Source organism: Culex quinquefasciatus, chromosome 2, assembly GCF_015732765.1.
Source record: "Culex quinquefasciatus strain JHB chromosome 2, VPISU_Cqui_1.0_pri_paternal, whole genome shotgun sequence".
Taxonomy (NCBI): Eukaryota; Metazoa; Arthropoda; class Insecta; order Diptera; family Culicidae; genus Culex; species Culex quinquefasciatus.
Window position 1 is genome coordinate 154,501,968 of NC_051862.1, and position 27,236 is coordinate 154,529,203.

A 27,236-nucleotide genomic window follows, 5' to 3' on the forward strand; every position below is an offset into this window, starting at 1 on the left:
TTCAATCCCAGACGGACCCGGTGGCATTTTTTCGAGACGAGATTTGCCTGATCACGCCTTCTATCGGATGGGGAAGTAAAACGTCGGTCCATTAGCGTAAAAGAGGTTTTGAGTGACTCACCAAACATAACCTTCGGACGCCTAAAAATGAGCAGAAACTTGCAACAGAGACCACTAAAGACCCGGGGGTCGTTAAAGTGGATTGCTTTGCTTTGCTTTGTGTCACGAGATAGCACACAAACGACAATATAAAAAGTGCGTGTTCTAATCGTAGCTTATGTAAACCAAGAATCAACTAAGACTCCCACAGTACTAGCAGCCAAACCATTTTCATGCATGGGCAATTGAACGCATGTATTTATCTTCGCGATAGTACAATTAGCGTCAAACGCATACTGTCATCACGCCAGAGCTTGGGAGTCGGTAAAGTGACGAAGGCCGGTCGTCAAAATTTGGCACGCCAGTTTCAACCCGACGACGAGTACGACGCCACGCCGGACGCGTGCTTCGGAAGTTCGTCCGGTTTCGGTCAATTCGGGTGGGACATGGGGTGGCGGCGGGTGACCATGGTCAGAGGCCAAACTCGCGTACACTACACAAACACTATGCATATAAGCACTAATTTACTGTTTCTGGTAAGTGCGTGCGTGTGTAAGTGTGTGTGTGTCTGTTTGCGGAAAACTGTGGCAATGAACTGAGTGTCGTCACGTCACGAATGGTTTATACGACACGACACACGAGAGACAGTTTTTTGACGATCTAATTTTACTGGTGTTTTGTCATTTGCCAATGTCCGCAAATCAGCTGGTTTGTTGTGCGAGCCGTTTGGCACGAAAAAAGATAAGGCCGGAATTGTCATGCTCTCTCTTTTTTGATTAAATATTGAAGATTTTTCCAACACAACAACTTAGTCACTTTGCAAGCAATCCAATTAGTTTGTCTATCCCAATCGAGCAAGGAAAAATACTCAAGCTCCGCTATCTCTCGGCCTCAATTAAAGACTCGTATCCTTAAACCAGTTCACAAGAGGGTTTTGTGTCACACACCCATAACGACAAACTTCTACAAAGTGGTTCTAGCGTTTCTCCAATTCGCCATATCACGGATACTGGTCGTTGTCCTAGTCCTACAGTCTATTCTCGGCGTTTTGATCTTATCTCCAAGGCTACTCCGTAAGACAGCGCCATTCGTATTTGACCCGAGTTGTCTTTTCACGGTATCAAACTTCAGTACCACAGCACCGAGGCTGGTTGATGTGTTTACTCAAGTGTCAATAACTCAAAGTCCCTTCCTTCCGCGAATGCGTCGTCGCATAAGTCATAAACCTTGAACGTTGCACCGACTTGCCGCATCGGCAATCTTCTTATCAGCAATTGAGGGCGCAATCCATCATTCATCCAACCTCGCATGATTGTTTAATAGTTTCACTTTTGCACACTCCGTAATCTGCTGCGGTGTGCCGGTGTTGCAAGTGATAATTAGTTATTTTGCGCTGCAAATAAAAGCAGACTTGAACCAAATATTTCGCCCCTACCCCAACCAACCAGCGCAAACGAGATGAAACGGTTTGGAGCAGCAAAGTTTGCATTTTCTTCAATTTGTTGCTTTTGCAACTTCACTTTGCCGTAATGACCGTTCCAGAGGAGAAGTGGCGCCAACAAGCTCTGGCTTTCAACGAGTAACGCGTGTTTGTTGTCAAAACAGTTTTTTCATTTGCGAATTATATGGTATGCTGTGTACGCGGGACTCAAATCTGGGTTGAGTGGTTCAGGTCAATTGATAAGTTTTTAATGGGAGAAACAAGTTCAAGCGGTGAATACTTGCAGTTGGTGTCGTGCGTTCATGTTTTATTAATGTTGAAGATTTACCTGAAACGACAAAAAGATAAAATTACGTTAGCAATAAGTTTTTTCAAAGCATCACGAAATAAAATATTAAATGTAAACTACAGTATGAAAAAAATATTTCAGTCAGCAAAAAAAACATTGTACATTGCGTAAAATTGAAGCTTCAACATCATCCTTTGCCATCATTTGAAATGCACAGTATCATAACAATGTTGCCTATACTAACATTAAATCCAATAACCGGAGGCACCATCGTCATGTATCAAGGCTCTATCCAATTTCGATGGAGTCGAAAACCAATTCGTTCACGTGTGATCGGGCGAAGCTCCTTTTGGGAAATGGAGGGTTGTTAAACATTTTCAGTAAAAAAAATGTATAGTATTTTATTGCATATTTTTTTAAGAGACTTTTAAACAGTTTTTTCCATATTTAAAACAGTTTTAATCAATAGTTAATAAATAGATTAGAGTAACTGTCTCCAGAGTGTATTTTATTTCTTGAATTTATTGTTTGGTAGAAGTATAACTGGAAAAGACATTTGCATGACCTTTTTTTGTGTACAATCCTCAACAAATTTCGACAACTGTCGACACGAAATTGCAGATGAAAATTTCGCAAAGTTATATTTTGAGTTTCTCCGCTTAATTGATGCTCTTCTATCACAAAATAGTTACACATGATTTTAAGACGACATTTTTGCTTAAGGAAAATATCCTAAAGGGCTTCCTAAAAAAATATGAATTCTAAACAAATATCATAAGGCGTCATCCATAAAGTACGTACGCTCTTAGGGGGGAGGGGGGGGGTTACCGAAGGTGTGACAAGATGTGACGAAGGGGGGAGGGGAGGTTTGCGAGACTGTGACGTCTTGCTAGGTTTGTTTATGGTTGCATAATATTAATTCGAAATGTACACAATTAAATTAATTTTTGCCGATTTTTGCGTGACATACTTTATGGATGACGCCTAAGGTTGAAATTTGCAAAATTTCATTTTAGATTATAGCTTACTCTATTTCAAGTATTTATTACTGATATTTTCATTACATTATTTACATTAGGAAACATTTATAATAGTAACATGACTGTAACAACGTTTTTAGCATTTTGTGTTAAATGAAATTAATTATTTTTTTAATTTTTTTTATAACTCAGTATTAATAGTTTTTCAGAACTTATTTGAATATTTTTTTCTGAGTGTGGAATAAAGTTTAAATTTAAAAAATCTTGGTTATTTTTTGTATATTTTGGATTGATTGTTTTCTAATCTAATGGCTTTTTTTTTTAATTAAAATTTAAAAGTCAGCATTTTATAGTTGAGTATTACCAAAAAAAACCTCACATTTTGTATTTCTCTTTCTATTTGAGCAATTCTGTGAAATTTCGGCCATTCATTTTTTTGTATTTTTTAATTCGGCTGAAATGCCCAAAGAAGGCCATTTTGCATCATTAGTTTGTCCATATTATTGTCCATACAAATTTGGCAGTTTTTCATACAAATATGCAATTTAAAAATCTGTATGTTTTAAAAGAATTTTTTGATCGATTTGCTGTCTTCGTCAAAGTTCTAGGTATGGATAAGGACTACACTGACAAAAAATGATACACGGTGAAAAATGATAATTTTTTATTTAACTTTTTGCCTCTTTAACTTGATTTGCAAAAAAACACTATTTTTTCTGATATGTTTTAGGGGACATAAATGCCAACTTATCAGAAATTTACATCTTTGACCGAGATATGAATTATTGAATCAATACTGATTTTTTTTTTCAAAAAATCGAAATATTGGTCGCAAATTTTTTTAAGCTTCATTTTTCGTTGTTAAATGTTAAATCGAATTTGCAATCAAAGAGTACTTTAGTGATTTTTTTATAAAGTTTCCAATTTATAGTCATTTTTAAGTAACTTTTTGTCTTTTTAGACGCTCTAAACAAATACCTATAAAAAAAAATGCGCAGATATTAAAAAAAAATGTTAAAATGTGTAATAATATTTAATTTGATGAATCTATTTTTTAACCAACACACAACATTCTTCCGAAATTCCGTTCTCAAGAATATTTAGATACCATTTTTGTATAATTTAAAATGGATTCTTCGGTTATTGGGAAGGCCCCTACAAAGTTTAAAGAAATCAAAAGGTACAAAAAGTTAAATTAAAAAATAAGAGTTGATTTCTGGAAGAGTTGCTTAGATAACAACTAAAATTTAGTTTCTTATAATTTATTAAATTGTTTTTATTTTTTTATTGTTATTGATTCTTATCTTTTACGAATTCAAATGATTTTTTGACCCTTTAGCAATGATTTAGTTTAACTAAATCTCGAAGGTTTTTTTTTATTTTTCCTTCTCTTGCCAAATCCATTGTTAGAATATCCAATTACATCTAAATGAGTTATAGTGTAAACCATAGTTGAAAAGAACTCCAAAACTCTATTAGGTTATAAGAAACACGAAATTGTAAATTGATTATTTACTAATAAACACTAACTGAATTGAAAAAAAAATTAAGTTTAACTCATGTTTTTTTTTTGTTACGAAAGATTGGTAAACTTAACAATAATTTATGTATTTACTATAAAAGTTGGACCAAGAGTTACCGAGATATCGCCAGTTAAAAAATGAGGTGAGTTGAAAAAAATTTCGTGAAACTTTTGTTTTTTTTATTTCTTAGTTAAAAAATGGTTAAAATTTGATAATTCAGCTTTTCAAAAACATATAATATAAATGAATGTTTTTCGATTTCCTATTTCATAATAATTTTCAGGTTGATGATTTTGGATTCAAATTAAACATATTAATAATAAAACTAATTTATAGTTATGAGGAATTTTAACATTTGTGGCAAAATATTATTTTAAAGAAAATAGTTTCCTTTTGAAGTGAAGCATTTTATATATTTATTTTTTCATCTATCATTTTAGTTATTTGTAGACACCAAATGGGTATTTTTTTAAATCTATGTTTCATTTCTAGCCAGCGATTGAACAAGAGTATTAAAGGTTGGGATTATTTTGGTTGCAAATATTAATCAAAGATTATAAAAAAACAAAGTTTAAAATGTTGTATTTTTTCAAAGAGCTTCAAAATTCTAATGAAAATAGAAGTTTTTTTTAACTGAAAAGCATTTTGAATGCATTTTCCCGCGTTTATAATCATATTTAGCATGTACGGAATCTGTTGAATTTGAAATTGTATAATCTAGTTTCCATTTTATGTAACGTTGACCAAAGTGTTTCAATGATTTTTGTTCAATAACATAAAACAATACTCAAAACAGAAAAAAATAACAAGTAAAATTATTTCAAATCCTCATCTAACCCCTTCGTCCCAACAGACACTCAGAAAAAAAACGCACACGTTTTCCGCGCATGTACTCCGCGTTAGGGTCTGCACCCCAAAAATCCAGGCCCATCAATCCTCGCGAGCATCCTTCCCACCACCACCCCCATTTCATCGAGAGGAGCGAAGATTGATGTGCCGCCGTCATTTCCCAGTCGAAAATGAATTTTTCATTGTCTCGTTCCGTATGGACGCGAGAGTCCACGGCGTGATGGATACCTGAGTCAACATCGATAAAAACCAACGGATCGGATCTCGTAAAACAAGAGACCACTTTATCCCTGGCGTTTTTTAGAGCATCTCGACGCTGGATTTGACAGGGATCACTATGTTTGAGGGTGCTGAATCGTTGGTACCAGAATGGAAGGATTTCGTGCGAGGAGTCCTAATCTGTTGAACATACGAAGAGGACTAAGCCGGTACTGGATATTGAGAGCGGATTACTCGAAGAAGTCTTCTTCAAATCGATTACTGTTTTATATGAGGCTCACGTCAAAAGTCTCATTTCATCTGTAGCTGCACCCAAACGAGAAACTAAGGTTCAAATCCCGAGTCACAATAATTGTTAGGACTTCGTCTTCTGACGTTCGATGTCAGAGTTACTGTCAATTTTGCCATACAACTTGTCTTCTCTCGTTTGGGTGTACCTGAAAAATTGAACCGACGCTATCAAATGAAGGTTTCATCGCCCATTTCAGCATATTTTTAGCATCCTTCATTGAATGCCTCCCTCGTGTGCAAGAAGATAAATAAACTCGAAATAAAACGATTGTCACCGCAGGTATTGCATCAGAGTCGGCTCATCTCACACCGATATACGATAGCTACCTACAGCAATCAAAAAGCGCAGTGCAGAGTACGTACGGTGCAGCTTTCCGAGAGACCACTCCGGCAGTAGTAGGTTCCAGCAGTGGAGAAAGAAGACACTTCACCAACATCCGAGCCGATCTCGCTCGGTGCGCTGTTGCAGAGCTAGCTGGTTAAACATTCATAAGGCGCAACTTGTCTTTCAAGTTTTCAAGCTTGTTTTTCTTCTGCCATAGAGACCTGTCCCGTTCCCTCCGTTTTGGAGCTTTCTTCTTTCCATTTCGAGCTGCCACCTTGGGCCCTTGGCCAACTGGTTTGCGCCTCGTTGATGGAAGTTCAAGTTTAGCCCCGGCCAACTTCGTTGCACTCACAGATGTGCATGCCCGGGATGGGATGCTCACCGACGAAGGTTGAAAAATTTTACTTTCAGGTTGTCTTTCTTCCCTGGCCCAAAGTGTAAACATAATAACGGAGCGGGTTTTTGCAGAGAAGGCAGTGTTGGGAAATGAGCTCACGAGCGAGAGTCAGCTGTCACTTTGTGAGCGCTCGCAGCGACCGAAGAAGCACAACACTGACACTTCAAAAGAAAAAAAACATGCAGGTCAGGTCCAAGGGACGACTAATATAGCTCTCTCTCGCTCGCGAAGAGTGAGCGCATCAATTTGCTAACGATACAGTTATGTGTGGAGCAGGGTGTGTGTTAAGGGCAATTGGGAAACTGGATCTGCTTTGCACAGCATCGTCAGGATTGGAAAAGTTGGACGAGTCAGCAAACTTGTGCAGCAGGTAACAAGTTGTTAGATGCACACCTGTGTGTGCGGTGTAGCTAGTTAGTTGGTCGTTTCATATCGGCTAATTAGCTGACAGTTGCAGCGCGAGCAAAGAGTTGATGATTGCATTAAAAATAATCCTTACTAAGAATAATTATTACATATGTTTAATGTTAATTAGTTACGGATCATATTCCACATTTCATAATACATAAAAAGAAAAAAAAAGATAATTGTATTGAAATTAAAAAAAATGATTCTATTTCTAAAGTTTTTGAACTTTTTTCAGTAAATTAACCCAAGCTTAAGTATATGTTAAATTGCAAGTCTCATAAACAAATTATAAAAAAAAAAAACAAAAATTCTAATTATGTTTTTTACATAACTAAGGAAGAGTGTTGAGTCCAATGAATAAATTAGCTTTTAGTGATTGTGCAAGAATTACAGTCATGCCTCGGTTTAGCACTGCATATGGGGGATGCAAAATCGAGGCGTGCATAACCGAGGCACAGAGCTTATGGGATTTCGGCTATATGGGAGACATTGGCTTTAATTGTAAGAAAAATCATGCAAGCATCAAAAAATTATAGTGTTTTGGAATTGGGATGATGTCAGCTATCCTTTAAAATTATTTTTTCATGAAAGTTTTCACAAAAATACGTATTTTCCCTGTATTTCGAAAATGCTTTTATTTTCTCTCAAGAAACCAAAAATATATTGTTATTGCAATATGGGTATCGAATGATCAGGTTTTTTTCATACATTTTGGATGTAATAACAACATTTTTAGAAAATACTCCAAATTTTCACAAAACTACGTTTTTTTTTCGAAAAAATACCCAAAATTTCAATTTTACAATATAGGTATCAAACGATTGGGATTTTTTCATACATTTCAAATGTAATGACAACATTTTTAGAAAATACTCAAAATTTTCACATAAATATGTGTTTTCGAATAAAATACTCAAAATTTCCGTTTTTACAATGTTGGTATCGAACGATCGGGATTTTTTCATACATTTCGAATGTAAAAACAATATTTTTGAAAATACTCAAAAAACTATACTCACAAAACTATGTATCTTTGTAAAACTTTTCAAAATTTCAGTTTTGACAATATGGATATTAAATAATCGGAATTTTTTCATACATTTCGAATGTAATAACAACATTTTAAGAAAATTCTCCAAATTTTCACAAAACTACGTATTTTTGAAAAAATATACTCAAAATTTCCGCGTTTACAATGTGGGTTTCAAACTATCGGGATTTTTTTTCATACATTTAAAATGTTATAACAATATTTTTTGAAAATACTCAAAATTTTCATAAAACTAAGCATTTTCGAAAAAAATACTCAAAATTTCGGTTTTCACAATGTGGGTACCACACAATCGTTATTTTTTCATACATTTCGAATGTTATAACAACATTTTTTGAAAATTCTCAAAATTTTCACAAAACTACGTATTTTCGAAAAAAATACTCAAAATTTCCGTTTTCAAAAAATATTGTTATTTCATTCAAAATATATGAAAAAATCACGATCGTTTGTTACCCACATTGTAAAAACAGAAATTTTGAGTATTTTTTTTCGAAAATACGTAGTTTTGTGAAAATTTTGAGTATTTTCTAAAAATGTTGTTATTACATTCAAAATGTATGAAAAAATCCCGATTATTTGATACCAATATTGTAAAAACTGAAATTTTGAGAAGTTTTTCAAAAATACGTAGTTTTGTGAAAATTTCGAGTATTTTCAAAAAATGTTGTTATAACATTCGAAATGTATGGAAAAATCCCGATCGTTTGATACCCACATTTTAAAAACAAATATTTTGAGATTTTTTTTTTTCAAAAATACGTAGTTTTGTGAAATTTTGAGAATTTTCAAAAAATATCATTATTACATTCAAAATGTATGAAAAAATCCCGATCGTTTGATACCCACATTGTAAAAACGGAAATTTTGAGTTTTTTTTTTCGAAAGTACGTAGTTTTTTTTAAATTTTTTAGTATTTTCTAAAGATGTTGTTATTACATTCGAAATGTATGGAAAAATCCCGATCGTTTGATACCCATATTGGAAAAATTGAAATTTTGAGTTTTTTTTTAAGGAATCGTAGTTTTGTGAAAATTTGGAGTATTTTCTAAAAATGTTGTTATTACATCCGAAATGTATGAAAAAACCTGATCATTCGATACCTATATTGCAATAACAATATATTTTTGGATTCCTTAGAGAAAAAAAAAGCATTTTCGAAAAACAGGAAAAATACATATTTTTGTAAAAAAAAATCATGAAATAATATCAATGGATAACTGACATCATTCCGATTCCAAAAAAATATAATTTTTTGATGTTTGCATAATTTTCATACGATTAAAGCCAATGTCTCCCATATAGCCCAAACCCCATAAGCTCTGTGCTTCAGTTAAGCACTGAGCCGTGCTTAACCGAGGCAACTGAACGGTGCAAAACCGGGGCAGTGCAAAACCGAGGCGAGCAAAACCGAGGCATGACTGTATCTTACAATCATGCTCTGGAAGATTGTTGAAGGTTTGGTATTAGTAACGTTAAAATTGGATGAAAATATCTGCTTAAACCATTTCATTGAAATAAACAAATTCACATTGCAAACACAATAAATACGACTCTTCGCTGATGTACTATTAACGCGCAATTCTGTTTACAATTCTCGGCGAGTTCACTGAAAGGTTGGCGGTCGCCGCCTTAAGGAACCATGACTCAGACCCGCCACTGCAAAGTGCACTCAACTCTACCCGCGACGACGACGTTCTGCAAACATTCTCTATCTCCACCAACGCTCCTCAGCTAGTTGCTAGTGTAGGTCTTCTTCTCTAACGCAAACGCAATTCCTCGTAAGCCGCTGAGCGTGTCCAACTTGTCGGTGTTCTTTCCCCCCACAAACCGGGGCAAGGTCTCGGCGCGGCTGCTTGAACTGAACATCATCTACTTTCTTCGAAACCCATCACCGCTATAAGTTGACGCCGTTGTGCTTGCTTGTCGCATTTGGTTACCTTTGCTACATTTTTTCGTATATGCCTTTTTGAGTTGAATTGAGTTCAGGACGATCGCAATGCAAACCTACTTTTAATTCAACGCCATATAACATGTCTCGATTAACATTTCCCTTAAAAACTTAACATGTGGCAAGACAGCACGGTAGCCACAACAAAATGACGCTGCCGATGTCTTCCTATCACACGCAGCAGAGTACACAGACACCAAAGTTATCGCGATACAGTCTGTCTGGCTAGAATAACGGGACTACGCCCATCGCATCTCGGCCGACCTCCGTCTTCCTACAGCGACGTCCCATGACAATAGTCTCAAGGTATAGCGCAAGGTACTGCGCTTCGTGAGATCAATTTCATCATCATCACATCTGGTCCGCTCATCGCTTGTCTCTAGGTCTTGAGAGGTGTGGTGTAACGCGCGTAACTCTACCCGTTTCGATTAGACAACATCGAAGTTGGTCAATTATGAAACTGCTGCTGCTGCTGCTTTTTGCCGCTATTGTACCACCCTAATGGTAACCTTTGTTTTGCGCTGAGCTGAGATAACGCCGATGACTGCACCATTTCTCGTCGTGTCCGGATCCACGTGGGGGCAGGCGGCTCACTCTACTCGGTTATTACAACGCCAATGATGCGGATGAAACAATATTGAGTTGCGTTCGGAGATTATGGGCGCTTTTTTTTCGCTAGCCCTCGCACGAACCAAAGACCAGTAACGAGTTCATAGAAAATGGTGCGTTTTTATGGGCCAATTGAAACGTGGGCCGAATCGAGACTGGAGGCGGGAAATTAATTAAGTTCGTTGTTCTGCGTTGATTGTTATCGTTAAACGATTGTCAACTCTGCTTATTAGTTGACAGGTGGTATGGTAGACATGGGTTGAATTGTGATGCGAGCAGATAGGAGGTGTGTATGTAACATAAAAAGAAATCGCTCTGTCCAAGCTGTTACAGTTAACATTACCAAAGGGCATTCCAAATTAAAAGAGGTTTATCGTCGAAACTAATTTTTAAAAATTTGATCATGTAAACTTTGATAAAAAGCAAAACCAACACCAATATAAACTAAAATTAGATAGAATCGAAAACCTTTATTTTACTATCTGTAATTCTGGAATAACGTTTTAAACAATGTTTAATTTGCGAAATAATTTCTAAACTTTTGATAGAAATTTTTTTAAGCAGATAAAACTCCAAATTATTAATTTATTTTTTTGATTTTTTTTTTTTTAGGCTAATGCCTATTCTAATTCCATTTGAATTGTTCTGCAAAAATCAGAAGATAAAAAACGATAAAAATTGATATTTTCATTATAGAAAACTTGTACAAGAGCAATTCTCTACGAAATCGGTCTTTTTTCTTCAATTTTAATTTTTGTATTTTTTAATCCGACTGAAACTTTTTTGGTGCCTTCGGTATGCCCAAAGAAGCCATTTTGCATCATTAGTTTGTCAATATAATTTTCCATACAAATTTGGCAGCTGTCCATACAAAAATGATGTATGAAAATTCAAAAATCTGTATCTTTTGAAGGAATTTTTGATCGATTTGGTGTCTTCGGCAAAGTTGTAGGTATGGATACGGACTACACTGGAAAAAAATGATACACGGTAAAACAAATTTGGTGATTTTTTTATTTAACTTTTTATCACTAAAACTTGATTTGCAAAAAACACTATTTTTAATTTTTTTTTATTTTTTGATATGTTTTAGAGGACATAAAATGCCAACTTTTCAGAAATTTCCAGGTTGTGCAAAAAATCATTGAGCGAGTTATGAATTTTTGAATCAATACTGATTTTTTTTCAAAAAATCGAAATATTGGTCGCAAAAATTTTTCAACTCCATTTTTCGATGTAAAATCGAATTTGCAATCAAAAGGTACTTTAGTGAAATTTTGATAAAGTGCACCGTTTTCATGTTAAATCCATTTTTAGGTGACTTTTTTGAAAATAGTCGCAGTTTTTCATTTTTTAAAGTTAGTGCACATGTTTGCCCACTTTTGAAAAAAATATTTTTGAAAAGTTATGAAAATTCTCTATATTTTGCTTCTTCGGACTAAACATTCAATATTACGCCCTTTTAAAATGTTAGTCTTGATTTGAAAATTTTGAAAATATTGTTTTCGAAAAGATCGGAAAATTTTACATATGTTTCATATAATAACATTGATAATCGGACCATAAGTTGCTGAGATAACGACATTGAAAAATGGTGGGCTGTTTGGGTGAGACTTAGAAAACATCAATTTTCCTGTTTTTAAACCTTTGCATTGCAATATCTCAGCAACTAAAGGTCGTATCAACAAAGTCCGAAGAAGCAAAATATAGAGAATTTTCATAGCTTTTCAAAAATATTTTTTTCAAAAGTGGGCAAACATGTGCACTAACTTTAAAAAATGAAAAACTGCGACTATTTTCAAAAAAGTCACCTAAAAATGGATTTAACATGAAAACGGTGCACTTTATCAAAATTTCACTAAAGTACTTTTTGATTGCAAATTCGATTTTACATCGAAAAATGGAGTTGAAAAATTTTTGCGACCAATATTTCGATTTTTTTTTAAAAATCAGTATTGATTCAAAAATTCATAACTCGCTCAATGATTTTTTGCACAACCTGGAAATTTCTGAAAATTTGGCATTTTATGTCCTCTAAAACATATCAAAAAATAAAAAAAATTAAAAATAGTGTTTTTTTGCAAATCAAGTTTTAGTGATAAAAAGTTAAATAAAAAAATCACCAATTTTTTTTTACCGTGTATCATTTTTTTTCCAGTGTAGTCCGTATCCATACCTATAACTTTGCCGAAGACACCAAATCGATCAAAAAATTCCTTCAAAAGATACAGATTTTTGAATTTTCATACATCAGCAACCAGCAACCAACTTCAACCAAACTTCGGGACAATGCACATAATGGTCAGCCAAACAAAACGTGTTTATTATTGTTTACATTGCGTGCTCTAGTTTTTGTTTATTCAAGGTCAAACATTAAAACATTTTTCTTGGAACGTCGAAATGGCGGGTGCGACAAAATAGCACGACAGCGTCGATATTTAGATTAACTTTAAAAACGATTATAAGCTAATCGATTTGCATTTTTTCTCAGACTGAGCACTTCTAGGCTTTTTAAAACTTGGAATTTTGTTGGGAGTCTTGGGACCACAGATTGGAAAAAGCCATGATTTCAAAATTTTCCGAAAATCGTCCATGAATGGTCCCGAAAAAAATATTTTCATAAATGCATTCATTGTATTTTGAAAACTTTTGACAAGTGTGTAAAACTGTAATGATTAAAACAATACTAATTAAGGTTGCAATTTGGGCAACTTTTGGCGTTTTTCAATTACGGAAATTATCCTGTTGATTTTTTTCCATTTTTTGTGTATTATGTAAAATTTCACGAGGAATTTGATTAAAATATATTCAAACATAAACTATTTGGTCCCGAGACCTTGAAAACTGCATTTTTAGATTTCATTCGACCTATTCAAATTTCAGGCTACATTTTTGAAAGTTTAAACTATTTTTCCTCAAAAGCCTATCTTATCACTTTTAATTTGCGTCCAACATCGGTTGAAATGTGATCATTTCGACGAAAATGGTTTTTTTTACCACTCTAACACGGCGTAGGTCACCCTAATGACCAAACAAAATAAATATCTAAATATTTTGGCCAATTTACCCCACACCAATTTTAGGCCCGATCGTACAACTTTGTTTTCGAAACATGATGTTTTCGTGGGTGTTGAAGGAACTACTCTTAAATCGCTCAGATTATATAATAACAATTCAATTTGAAACCAAAATTATTACATCTTTTTGATACAATCTAAACTTTGCTTTTTCTTATTTATTTTCCCCAAGTTTTTCAATTCAAACATAAATTCACTTTTGCCAACTCTTTATCTTGTATGATTTGGCTTATTTTCAGCACCAGGGATGCCACAAGGTTTTTTGAAAAGTCTGTGAAAAAGCCAGTGTATGTCTGTGTATTATTCTAAATTTCAAATATTTCAATTTACAGTCATTGAAATCCATCAGAAATTGCGTTTTAAGCATTTGAAGACTAACGAAATAAGTTTCGATTGATATTTTTACAAAATATTAATTAACTAAAGTTTTTAAAAAGTCTGTGCACCTCAAAAAATGTCTGGCACAAGCTCAAATGTCTGTGAAACACAGACAAATCTGTGCATCTGGCATCATTGTTCAGCACAGATGCCTAATTTAACTGAAAATTAAAAAAAAGTAATGGTGAACTAACATTTTTTTCCTTGTCTCACTAGGGTTTTAGGTTCCTCGTTTTTAAATTTGAGTGTCTCATGAATTTCATGAAAAATCTTTTTTTTTTTAAATACGTTTAAAATGGGTTAAAGAAGAAATAGGATTTAAGGGTGCACAGCAACGAAGGAAGTTGTTGTGTTCTTATTCCAAAATGGTCAAACTTACGAACCCAATCCTGCAATAACGGGATTGTAAAATTAATCAAACTTTGTTGAAAATTGCTTTGTGGACAGTACTTTAGGGGATGAATATAAAAATATTTCGATAGTACCCGTAGTTTTTAAGATAGTAAAATGTTTGTAACAAAAATCTGGGTGCAAAAGCTCTGGTTGATGTGCACCGTTAATGTTATTTTTTTCTGTTACATACGCTTTGTGGATTTGTAAACAAACTGAGGAATCCTAGTGCATACCTGAAGCGAGAGACAAAAAAGAAGATTTAAAATTGGAACATTTTTTCCAAGTTACAGCTTTTGGCCAACTGAATCATGAAACATTGAAAATAAATGTACAATAACTGCATCAAATAACAGTTTCATTCCCGAAAAAAAAAAACAACTCCCATCCCGCAAATCAAAACTCCCCAAAACCAGTTTCGAAAAACCAAAAATCCGATTCCCACACTCGTCGCCCCAGCTGCAGCCCGGGACCAAACACCTGCAGCCAATTCCTGGAAGTGTTGTTTCAGCCGCAGCCACATTCATGAGCGCCTGGTCGTCCGAGTCAGTATGCACCACTCTGCCGCCAAGTGCATGGACCTTCACACAAACGCGGCGACGACTCAAAAGTGCATTGATACCGAAAATAACCTCCACACACGCTATACACGGCCACCCAAAACACACACACACTTTCCTCCGTTCAATACCAGAGCAACAACAACAAGAACGCGTCGTCGTCGCCGCGACTCAAGAGAGGTGTTATCGCGTGCTGCTCGAGCTTCGAGTGGCTGTTTGTTTTCCTGATTCGTGATGAGCTCCAATCAGCTGGGCTTGGCGCGGTGGCCATGGTTGAGTGTGAGTATGTCAGCCGTCACGTCGAAAGACGATTTATCGAAAAGGATTTTCATCAAATTTCCCTTATAAAACTAGGATAAAACAAGATTTTGGTGGCATAACCCATTTTACAGAATGACACAATCACATTTTATAAAACGACAACAAATTCCATGTTCGAAGAAATTAAAATTTCCACGAAATAACCCATTCGGTGAAATGGCCTGCAAGCGTGCGGTGGATGCACCACCAATTGCACTCAAAACAAATTGAGTCAACAAAGCAAACAAAAACGAGCAAGCGCGCGCGTGTGTCGGACAGGAAAGAAGAAGAGGAGCGCCAGTGCGCACTATGGGGTTTCAGGCGGCCATAAATCGAAAAACCGACATACTCTAATTATTTTTTTAGTATTTTTTTTTCGAAAATAAACATTCTAACTAAGAAAAATCCGGAGTTTGAAAGTTGTAGGTTCAAAATTCACTGAATTGCAGACCTTCAAAGGCGAAAATGGCAAGAAAAAACATGTTTTTTGACAAAAAAATTATTATTTTTCATAGTTGTACTGTGTAGCTGTTTATGTATTTTTTCCTGCATCATTATATATTCAGAAAGGTAATTGATTCAACTTTTCAATAACATTTTACAAAACACACTTTTACAGGCTAAAAATAATAATAAAAATCAAAAAAGATTGATTTTCATTCAAAATTTAGTTTTTTTCAACTTTGTTAATGGAGTACTTTTTTTGTGTGCATTTGTGCGGTCTGAAAATTTTGTAGCTTAAAATTTGAACCATGTCCTAACTTGTCTCCAAATTTCAAAGTGCACTTATGTGCACTTTTTGAGTTATGCCATTTTGAACATTTTGACTCATGCAAGAAAATTAATGATTTCGCTTATACGCTTGGTTAAAATCACATTATTTACCTGCGGAGGCAGAAATGACGTACCTGCTATGTATGTTTTGAAATTGATTTGATATTCATGACTTTGTTGGTACTTAAGTACGTTTAATAAAATTAGAAATTCCTATTCTAAGTATTTTACAGAAACGATTCGTCGAATATTCATATCAGTTCGTTGTTGTGTTCTTTTGAAAGTATGGATAATAATACCGTAGTGCCCCTGTACGATATAACGAAGCACTATTCTGAAAACGTGAGAACTGCTTTCGAGTATATTTGTAAGAATTACAACATTGCAGAACCATCACATGATCAACTCAGGGAAAAACCACAGAGGAAAAACTACGCATGTTGTTCTGTAGCTTCAAAACGAGGTATACAAAAGCCCATAGAAGAAGTTCATATTTTAAGTAATCTAACGACAATCGGTTACATAGTGATTTTGATTTAGAATAATTTATCGTGGAAAACGTGAATTTTGCAAGTGGATCAACAAAAAACGTGGACGAGAATCCATACAATGTTCCATAAAATAAACCGTCTAAAATTCTAAAACACCGCAAAAATCAAATTTTAATTGGATGGGGAGGGGGGGGGGGGTTGGGTCTTCAAAGAGAGGTGGATTTTAACTCAAGAAGAAGGGGAGGGAGATTGAACGGAAATCAGAAACTTTAACATAGCATAAACCGCCATTCCGGGCATCAAATAGACAGAGCAAGAATATTAAAATTCACCACTTTAATGCATGTGGCCTCAAATATATGAAAAAATCGAAAATTCAACATTTTTTCGGAAAAATATCAAAATTCGTTTGTTTTCATTATACTAAGTACAAACAACACAAAAAAGTCACAAAAAAGCAAAAAAATATTTTTGGCCGCTCGCTTATATGGAAATACCCCATAGTGGTGCGGTCAACCAGACAACACTGACTGCCTTGCTGGTAATCACGGGTGTGCGCGCTTGTGATAAGCGCGCATTTAATGCCGCAACGATAAGAGGTCTAAGCCACTGCACTCGAGCAAACGCGCATTGCGTTGTGGTGATTTTGTTATGTGAGTGAGTTGTTTAAATTTTTAATTAAAATTGGTTGAAGTTTTAGGGAAAGAAGGCATGATAAATCAATTGAAATTGTTTCAATTAAAATAACAAAAATAGGGTAAATTGACCCTCTGCATACACTTCCTTATGAAGAAAGAAAATGCTTATGAAATAGATTGGGCGATCAGTTTTCCCAGAAAACGGGAGAATTATTTTCAGAATCCCGAGAATTTCCGGGATCCCAGAACATTAATTAGGTAAATTGTCAAAAAAAATAATTATTAATATAACAAAAATATCAGAACCTTGTGATAAAATTTCAACAAATTTTCTAATGCAGGTGCCAATTTTCATACTTTAAAAATCCTCTCGATAACTAACTATTCGTCTATTCCACTATTTTCATAACCAAATCTGTATTTCACTCCGAAATATGTATTATTTGTTATAACTCGGGAAATCCGGATTTTGTTTAAATTGCGGGGAATTCTGTTCAGGGAAATCCTAGGATGGAAGCACTAGAAATAATTAATAAAACAAACATCTCACAAATTTGGCATAGCCAAAAGGCAAAGAGTATTGAGTATTATTTCCCTTCTCCCTGCAAAGGGTTTTCAAAGTTGTCGAAATGATTTGATTCATTTTTCAGATGATCTATTAATTGGTGTATCTGACAAATGCAAAATCAAATTTTTGCTCTTATAAATAAATTTCTTATAGATGGTACAAATTTTGGAATTTTCTATGGAAATGCATATTTTAAGCAACATTGTGACTTCAAACGCTGCATTCAAAAGAGACTCAATCATTATTTTGTATTTTTTGTTGTGTGAATTAATAAGTTTTTCCAATAATAATAATCAGGTGTTGAAACATATGTGGGGCATAACTTCCCTTAGTTATTAAATTTGATGTTTATTAAAAAAAAGAAAACAACCATTGCATTGATAAATTACAAAAAACGTTACTTAATCCACCTTTAGGTGGTTGGTGCCTTCCTCACATTCATAAAGTCAATACATTCAGTAAAAATAGCAACATTCCCTTAACATGTTTAACAAATCAACTTTATTACTAATTTCTTTTGATAGGGTTCGCAGACCTTCGATTTTTCTGGCTCATCGGCAAAAAAAAACCTATCCAACGATAGTTCGCATGGAAGATTCATACAATATTTTTATCACAATATCTGAAATCCGACCTCTAAAATGTGTATAAATAACACTTAAGTGCTAATAACTTTTGAAAGGGTTGTCAGATCCTCGATGTATTAGGCTCATTTGAAAGGTCTTTCAATTGTCTAACTAACGACAGGTCGCATAATGGACCCGGACATCATTTTTACTAAAATATCTGAGATCCGGCCTCCAAAAAGTGTATAAATAACACTTAAGTGCCAATAACTTTTGATAGGGTTGTCAGATCCTTGATGTTTTAGGCTCATTTGAAAGGTCTTTTGATTATCTAACTAACGACAGGTCGCATGATGGACCCGGACATCATTTTTACTGAAATATCTGAGATCCGGCCTCCAAAAAGTGTATAAATAACACTTAAGTGCCAATAACTTTTGATAGGGTTGTCAGATCCTTGATGTTTTAGGCTCATTTGAAAGGTCTTTTGATTATCTAACTAACGACAGGTCGCATGATGGACCCGGACATCATTTTTACTAAAATTTCTGAGATCCGGCCTCCAAAAAGTGTATAAATAACACTTAAGTGCCAATTACTTTTGATAGGGTTGTCAGATCCTTGATGTTTTAGGCTCATTTGAAAGGTCTTTTGATTATCTAACTAACGACAGGTCGCATGATGGACCCGGACATCATTATCATTGAAATATCTGAGATCCGGCCTCCAAAAAGTGTATAAATAACACTTAAGTGCTAATAACTTTTGAAAGGGTTGTCAGATCTTCAATGTTTTGGGCTCATTGGAAAGGTCTTTTTAATACCTTTCTTTAAATGTGTAACATGATAGGGTTTCCTGCAAAAACCACCCTTTTTACAATCTTCCGGACATACGCCAAAATAGTTTTTTTAGCATAACTTTTGAAGTACTTAACTAAACTTGCTGATTTTAAATAGAGACCTATGGGACCCCAAGACGGATCGAATGAGACTACTACGGTCAAAATCCGTTCATCCAGTCCGGAGATAATCGAGTGACAATTTTTTTGTCCACCCACCTACACACATCCACACAGACATTTGCTCAGAACATGATTCTGAGTCGATAGGTATACGTGAAGGTGGGTCTACGAGGTCGAATTAAGAAGTTCATTTTCCGAGTGATTTTATAGCCTTTCCTCAGTAAGGTGAGGAAGGCAAAAAGCATAAAAAAACTAACCAAAAAATAAACCAATAACATACACGAAAACGATAAAAAGATGCCCCGATCCCTCTTAGATTTCCGTTAAACATTCCTCTTAGGGGTAATTTTGGTCCCGACTCCCGAGGTTCATTGGCAGCAACAACTGCAATCATGTACTTTTAATAATACTTTTTCGAAATTTCACAAAAATGGGTTATTGCATTTTTAACAAATAAAACATTAGTTTTATTTATGGCCTGATAAATATTATTTCAACAAGAATACAATAATGTTTGATTAAATTTTTTTCATTTCTGGAGTTTCTTTTTTTACATTTTTTTTGCTTTTTGGGTGTTTTTGAATTTTTCTGACTTAAGGCGGTTTCAAAAACATCCAGAATGTAAAAAAATGAAAACTAAGTTTATTGGACTTTAAAAAAAACTCTGGATTTAATCTTTAGAATAAGGTAACAAACCTACGTCACCGTGCTTTCTTGTACTAAGCTTACCAGGATTTCTTCCTAGTTAGAGTAACAGAACACAAAGGAATCGAAATTCAGACACATTCTCATCACATAACTATTTTTATGTTATAGAGTTGATGTAAGTATTAATCACAATGAAACATTTTTTAAATTATTTATTTAAAGATTTTTATTTGTTCAAATATAAAACTTTTTTCATAATTGATACTAAATCATGACTTCATTTAAACATTCTCATATTTACTATAAGAAGTCATTAAAGTTTTCCATTACAAAAATCTAAATCAGGTATATTCGAAAATGATTTGAGGCTGACTTTGGAGGAAGCAGAGCACTTTGCGTCTTTACTTATCTTTCAAATAACACAGTAAATCATGTTTTGAAAAAAGGACAGTTTGATTTAACAAAATTCAAAACAACAAAAATGTAGATTTTGTTTTTAAATTATGATTAGATGCATTATTTAAAATGTTTTTGTCCGTTAAATTCAAACATTTCTTTTTAGTAGGTCAAATGAAGTGGTTTAAGAATGAAAGCCTGCAGGCCATTTCAATATATTTCTATCTATATATAAGAAAATTCCACCAATTGCATCGATTGCATTTTTTTCCATAAAAGATGTCATTATTTATTTAAGATTATGATCTAAACATTTCATAAAAAAACATTTTTATCTCCTTATACAATAGCTCAAAATAATACATTTTTAGACATCTGAAACATAATCGTCTTTTTGTACCAATAATGATTTTTTAGCGCAACTAATTTGCGGCAATTTTTTAACTGATTTTTTTAAACCATCAACAATGTCGAAGACACCAAATCGATAAATTAAATCCTGCTTGAGACACAGATTTTTCATAAATTAACTAGCGTTTATGTACGAAAACTTTTTGACATCTGGGGTTACATTGGATCCAGGATTGAGATTGTGTCTTAAAAAAATGTTGAAATTTGAATGACCCAATATCATCCCCTAGACTCAATGTCACCCCGGTTGACGGTATATACAAATTCTAAGCATCATTTAAAATCATTCGATATTGTTCTAACTTTAATCAAATATTTAGACATTATTTTGTTCATGCACATTTGTTTCCTAAGAACAGATCAGAACTGCCATTTGCATTTTTTTGATAGTTTAATCCATTGCTTTCAAAAAACTTTAAAATCACAGACAATGACAAAGTTCAGAAATACACAAAATAATCAGCGTGGTGGCCAAAAAAATCTAAAAGAATTTAGGGAAACTTAAAGAAAAAGTCTGACGAATATCTGAGTAACTCCAAGTTCACTTTTCAATAGCACGTAACCTTGGCCGTTTCAAACAACGTAGTTTGTTTTTCGTTTTGAAATCTTAACCCAGAACTTCAAGTAGCTGCAGAAATTAAAGTAGACACCAATTAGATACAACTTACTGTTTTCACTCCCGGACGCTTAACACGACCACCAAACAATTTCTTCAACCATTTGCAAATCCCACACCTACGAGTAAGCATTCCGGGACAACGATAAATTATCGTCTTAATTGCGCTACCTGTTTCCCTTGAGACGATCGATTAGTTTGCATTTCTCACTGCAGCAGCTGCCGACTTCATGGTCCATTAGGCATTGCATTCTACTAAAAGAGGGAGAGTTCTGCGTTTTCCAGAGGACACTGCGTTGTAGCTCTGTCAAGAAGTAATTAGTCATTCTTTGGTTGTTTTTTTTGTAGCAGGACAAAGAAGATAGGGCAATGTTTGTAAAAATTGATCATAGAAAAATAAGGGGAAAGTTAAGCTTAATTTATTACAACAAAAAAAGTTTTTCAATTGAACGTTAAACTGACCTTGACTAACCTAAATCATATTTTTCCAGTAACTGTTTACTCTTTTCAACAATTTTCTTACACGAAGGCAAGTAAGGCAAAATTAATGAAACCAGCTCATGTGTCATGAATATTTGAACAATTTCAACAATTGAGGACACATCCAATCCAAGCGCAGTCCCCACGTGTGCATCCATTATTCATTCGAAAGTTCAGGTGACATTTCTGCATTCGAATAGATTCCAAGTTTGCTGCGGCTGCTGCAGCTGATGATGGGAACTGCGCACAAATATTCGAGTGCGAAAATGCTTCGAGACGCGAGATGGATCGCGAAGAAGAAGAAGAAGAAGAAGGGTTTGGAGCCATGTCAAACAGATGGCGCAATGCATCCATCGAACGACATCAGCAGCTGCAAAGAAAAACCGGGATTTCAAGTGTGGCGGCTGGAGACATGTAATCACGCGGAAGTACCCGCGAACGCAGTCAGTGTGCTGTAATTATTTGTCATTAGTGTACCGAGAGCGCGGTGATTGTAGATAAACGGCTCGAATAAAACGAACCACAACTGCACTGGCTGTAATTGCTGCTGCAAGTGGTGGATGCCCGATTTGACGTTGATGCTTCTCAAGAAAGCAGTTTCGTCGCGTTTTTATGTGTAAATGGGTCGATATTTATTTAATGGTTTAATCGTTTTGACGCAAATTGGACAGTTTTATTTCTAGCGGTTGGTTGACACTTTGTAGTTTTATTTGAAATGATTTTCTTAGTACAAACCGTATATATGTTGTCCCCTTCCCTTCATTACTTTGAAGACAATAAAATTGTATCAATTAAGCAAAAATTAAGCAAAATGTGTTACTCTGGTGTTTAATTTAAATTTTGTTTATTTGGAACTATTTTTAAATCATTTCAAACATACATTTCTTTGCAGAAACTATTATTTTTGAAACCTCATGATCACAAGACAAGGCTAATCGTAATCGTGTAAGATGCATTTCTATACAAATTTTACTTTAAAAAAGTTTAATCAACGGTTTTAAAATGATTTTTTTATAATTTTTTTTTTAACCTTGATTCAACTCAACTTCAACTGATTTTTAATAAAATAATTAATCACACCTAATTAGGGTAACTTAACATCAAAAAGAAGACAAACTTTATCCGTTCAGAATCAAGTTAAAGTTTCTTTTAATAAGGCCTATAAGCTTAATTCCAATGATCATAAAGATCGTCAAAGGTTCCCCAAAAAATTAGGGTGCAAAAAAACATGTTGATAAAGGTGTCATTCTCCGCTAACTCACACGGCAGTTGTGACGACCCTTCTTCGATTTCCGTGAAACTTTGACTTTAAGTGATAATTTTGATTTTTGATCACGAATCCGAGGTTCATTTTTCAATATTTCGTGGCGGTGGATTGGTACGACCCCTTTCATTTTTCTAGACTTTTATTAGGATAGATTTGTAGCTCGAAACCGTGAAGAGATAGAAATTTGGTTTGAAAGACTTTTGTGTAAAATTGGACGCTCGATATGATTGCGTATTCAAAATTCCAATAAAAACGTATTTTTCAGTAAGCAGTAAAAAAATGTTATAAAATCGCTGCCATTTCCCGTTACTCAACTTCCAAAAATCAAGAGGCAGAACATTTTATGGGAAATTTGATTTGCCCAGTAGAGCTCCTTTGTTGATCACCGTTATCTCAATAAAAATCATGTAAAAAAATTATCATCAAAAACTAATTTTTGAAAAGGCAAGTTGCAACGAGTTTCATACAACTTTTTTTGCAATTTCGAAAACCTTTTGAGTGAAATTATACGTCAAATGTTCATGTATTTTGTCAATAAATCAAAAATTTTTTGAAAAGTGTTACTTTTCGAAACAAGTGCTGAAAAGTTCAATTTTTCAGCACCCATTTCAGTGCTGAAAAGAAGAACTTTTCAGCATTTATTTTGAAAAGTTTTTGCTATTCGATTCTGTTATTTTTGGTACAGAAAAGTAGGCTATTTCGTCGTTCAAGAATAACAGGAAATGTAAGTAGTTTCACTACGGAATTGCAAAAACACTTATTTTTGACAACAGAAAAATAATGTTGAATTTTGGAATGTTAAAAATTTAGTAGGTTGAATATTACCTCTTTTTTGAGTAATTTTACATAAAAAATATGTAAAAATGTGAGCCTGATGAATATTCATGAAAAACTGATGAAAATTCATCATTTTCTGGTGTAAAATAAATATTTTTTGACACAAAATCTGTCACAATTTCCTGATAAATTTTACCATCATTTTTTTCTGTGTAATTTGGGCTAGATATTACAATTTCGATATGTTTTTTTTTTCATTTTTTACATTGAAAATTGGACCATTAGTTCCCGAGATATCGATAATGGGTAACACTGAACAGATATCATTTTTCTGTTTTTTTTAATCTTTGCATGACCATATTTCAGCTACCTATCAACCAAGTTCAACAAAAAAAATGTTAAGAATTTCTGAGCTTTTCAATTTTTCTATTTCAACAAACTTTTTTAAAAGCTGACTTTGACTGCGACTTTTGTTCAGAAAAGTTACCTTAAAATACTATACACAGAAAAAAAAATCATGGTAATATTACATCTGGGAAGGGATACATCTTTTATGTCAGAAAAAAGGTGTAATTTTACCTCTGGAAATGTGTAATTTTATCACTTTTCTGATGTAATGTCACTTTTTCAGTCTAAATTGAGTTAAAATTGCATCATAAAAGAGGTAATATTCAACCTTCCATAATTACAGCTTCCAAATTTACATTATTTTTTACTGTGATAGTAAAAAAGCACTTTTTGATTTTATAAAAAAAAACAAAGTAATTGTTTTTTGGCATTTTTAATTATTTAGAAAACTTTATATATTTTTCACAAAATCGTTTTGTCCTTCCTTAAAAAGTATTTCTGGAAAACAATGTTTATTGACAAAAGGTGATTTAACTTTTTTAAAATTGGTTTCCGCGTTTCAAGACACCAAATCGATCAAAACATTCTATCAAAAGATAATTATTTTAGATTTTTTTTAAACAGCTGTCAAATTTGTATCGAAAATGATACGGACAAACTCATGATGCAAAATGACTTCTTTGAGCTAACGGAAGAAACCTAAAAAGTGACAGCTGGTAAAAAATACATAAAAAAATTGAAAAGAGGCTCATTTCGTACAGAATTGATCATTTTTTTTATCAAATTAAGACTATCAAATCTTTTTAACAAATTTTTAGTTTTGAGACCACAGAGCGGAAAACTTTGAGAAAAACAAATATTTTAATATGTTTTTTAATATTTTGCAAGTTTTTCACAGTACTGGAACGATGTGAAAAACATTTTATTCACATATTGTTTTGGTCACAAAAACATTTTGTAAAACTTTTTGCAAAACAATACATGGATATTAAATTTGGAGCTGACTGAAGTAGGAAATTTGCTAAAAATGTAATCAAAACATGTCGAAAGGTCTAAAGTGGAAAGGTAGTGAATTCAAGATAGAAAACTTGTTTATTTATTCCTCTAATTTGACCGGCAGAATTTCTATCATTGTTTCATGTAAATTTAATAAAAAATAATAGTCAATTTTATAAAGAAAAAAGCTTTCAGATAAATTGAACGAATTTTTAACATTGTACATTTTTGTCTGTACATAGTGTCTGTAACTTGATCTTCTATACAATACCAAAACAAAAAGCAACAGTATAAAAACATCGCTTATCAAAAAAAAACCTCAGTTTTTTTCTCATATCACGTTGAAGAAATGCCAAAGAATGTCAAATCCGTTTAAATTCAATTTGGCACAAACGCTTTATTTTCCTTCGCTAATGGCCACTTGAGCCGAACAAAAGACGTTCCTTGCGGCTCGCAGCATTCCGGATGGCCATGACCTGATTTTTCCCTCCATGCCAGCTATCAGAAGTCCAACCGTAGAAAATATAATATTTCTTCTCTTTTGGATCCCTTCTTGGCTTTCCGTGCACAGTTAAAAATTAAATGTTAATAATCTTGCAAAAGCATAAGTCAAAAGTTTTCCATATTTTTTACTGTGCAAGATTTTCTGTGAAAACATATGCCTCACTAAGTTGGTCTCAAAATCCGTCCCCGCCAAACACCAGCCTTCCAAGAGGCAGTTTTCCAAGGTCCCACAAAGTAAAAGTGAAAACTTTTGCCTGGCTGTAAAACCACCTCCGGGGCGCGTGAAAAGTGTTCGCGCTTTCAGCTTCCAAGCCAGAGAGAGGATGCCTCATAAACCGCGCTCCACCGAACATGATGGCGCCACCACGTTATGGCTCCGAAAGCTGCCGGGGAGCCTCTGAAAAGTGTGTGTGTTTTTCATTTGGGAAAAGCCGCATGCTGTGGTCGCCACCACGCCATCGATTCCGGTTCCGCTTCGGTTGGCACCCATATGCCGAGGGGCTACGCCACAGCAAAGAGAATTCCTTTGGTGATTTTTTGAAAAATGTTTGTGATACGCAAAAGTTACACAATGAAAAATGTTTAATTAAGTTGTAATAAATAAAAAAATAAATTAATATTAATCTAAGTCAAGTTGGATGTCAATATTTTATATACTCAGATACCTAATTGACTTTTAAGTAAAAAATGCTAAAATTGTATTCCTTTAACAATTTTTAAAATTTTATTAATTACAGATTACAGGTATTTCGTTAGTGGTCAAATATTGAAGAAATATGTTATTTGGAGCCTTATAAGAAATATTCATGTGAATTTGCATCGATTTTCCTAGAAAAAAATGCTTTTTTCCGAAAAAGAATTCTAATAAAATCGATTCAAACAAAAAGTTGGACTAAAACCTACGAAAAGTCCCCGTAAATGTTTTTTTTACTTAACTTTTTTTACTTAATTTGTTTGGGTTTGATTTAATGATTTCTTTTTTATCAAACAAAAAATCATCATCTTCTGCTAATATATTCTTTTGAAATTATGTACTGGTAATTTGAATATTCAAACAGTCAATTAAGTTATTAAACTAATAATTATAACATTTTTTCAATTAAAAACAACAATTCAACGACAACAAGCCTGCCACACTCACCAGTGCTCAACTATTTCCAAGCAAGCAAGCTTTCATCGGCGACCACCGACCAAAGGAAAGGATTTCGGCGAAAAACAATTTTCCCTCCAGCGTTGTGGCGAACCGTGGAAGGTGCAAACAAGAGATGGCGCGCTCCTCTGCGTGTTTTCCACCGATTACTCAAGGCGCGTGCGGTTTTCCGCTGATTTTTTATTCTCCATCGAAATCGATTTGATTAATCATATTGTGGTTTCGGAAATAAATCGAATTTTCGCGGCGACTTATCTGACACTACGCTTCGCAAACTTATCAACTCTAATTCTGAGTGTAACAAGTTGTGTTGAACGCGAGGATAAACGTCACTGAAAAATATTTTGTCGCTCTGGCACCAAATCGAAACGAGCGATTTCCACTCTCGCCGCACTTTTTCTCTCCGCCTTTTTTCTGTCAAGCTTAATAGCATCAGCGCTTGCGTGATGCCGTTGGAGATTTTGGATGATGATGTTAACCACTTCTGCAGGTTAAAATAGTCATATTT

General features: G+C 34.1%; 1 protein-coding gene across 2 annotated transcripts in view; it reads right to left on the bottom strand.

The window, feature by feature from the left end:
- LOC6036162 (dual specificity tyrosine-phosphorylation-regulated kinase 2) overlaps positions 1-27,236 on the bottom strand; it is a 178,123-nt gene that overhangs the window by 122,004 nt on the left and 28,883 nt on the right. The gene's annotated exons all lie outside the window — the stretch shown is intronic.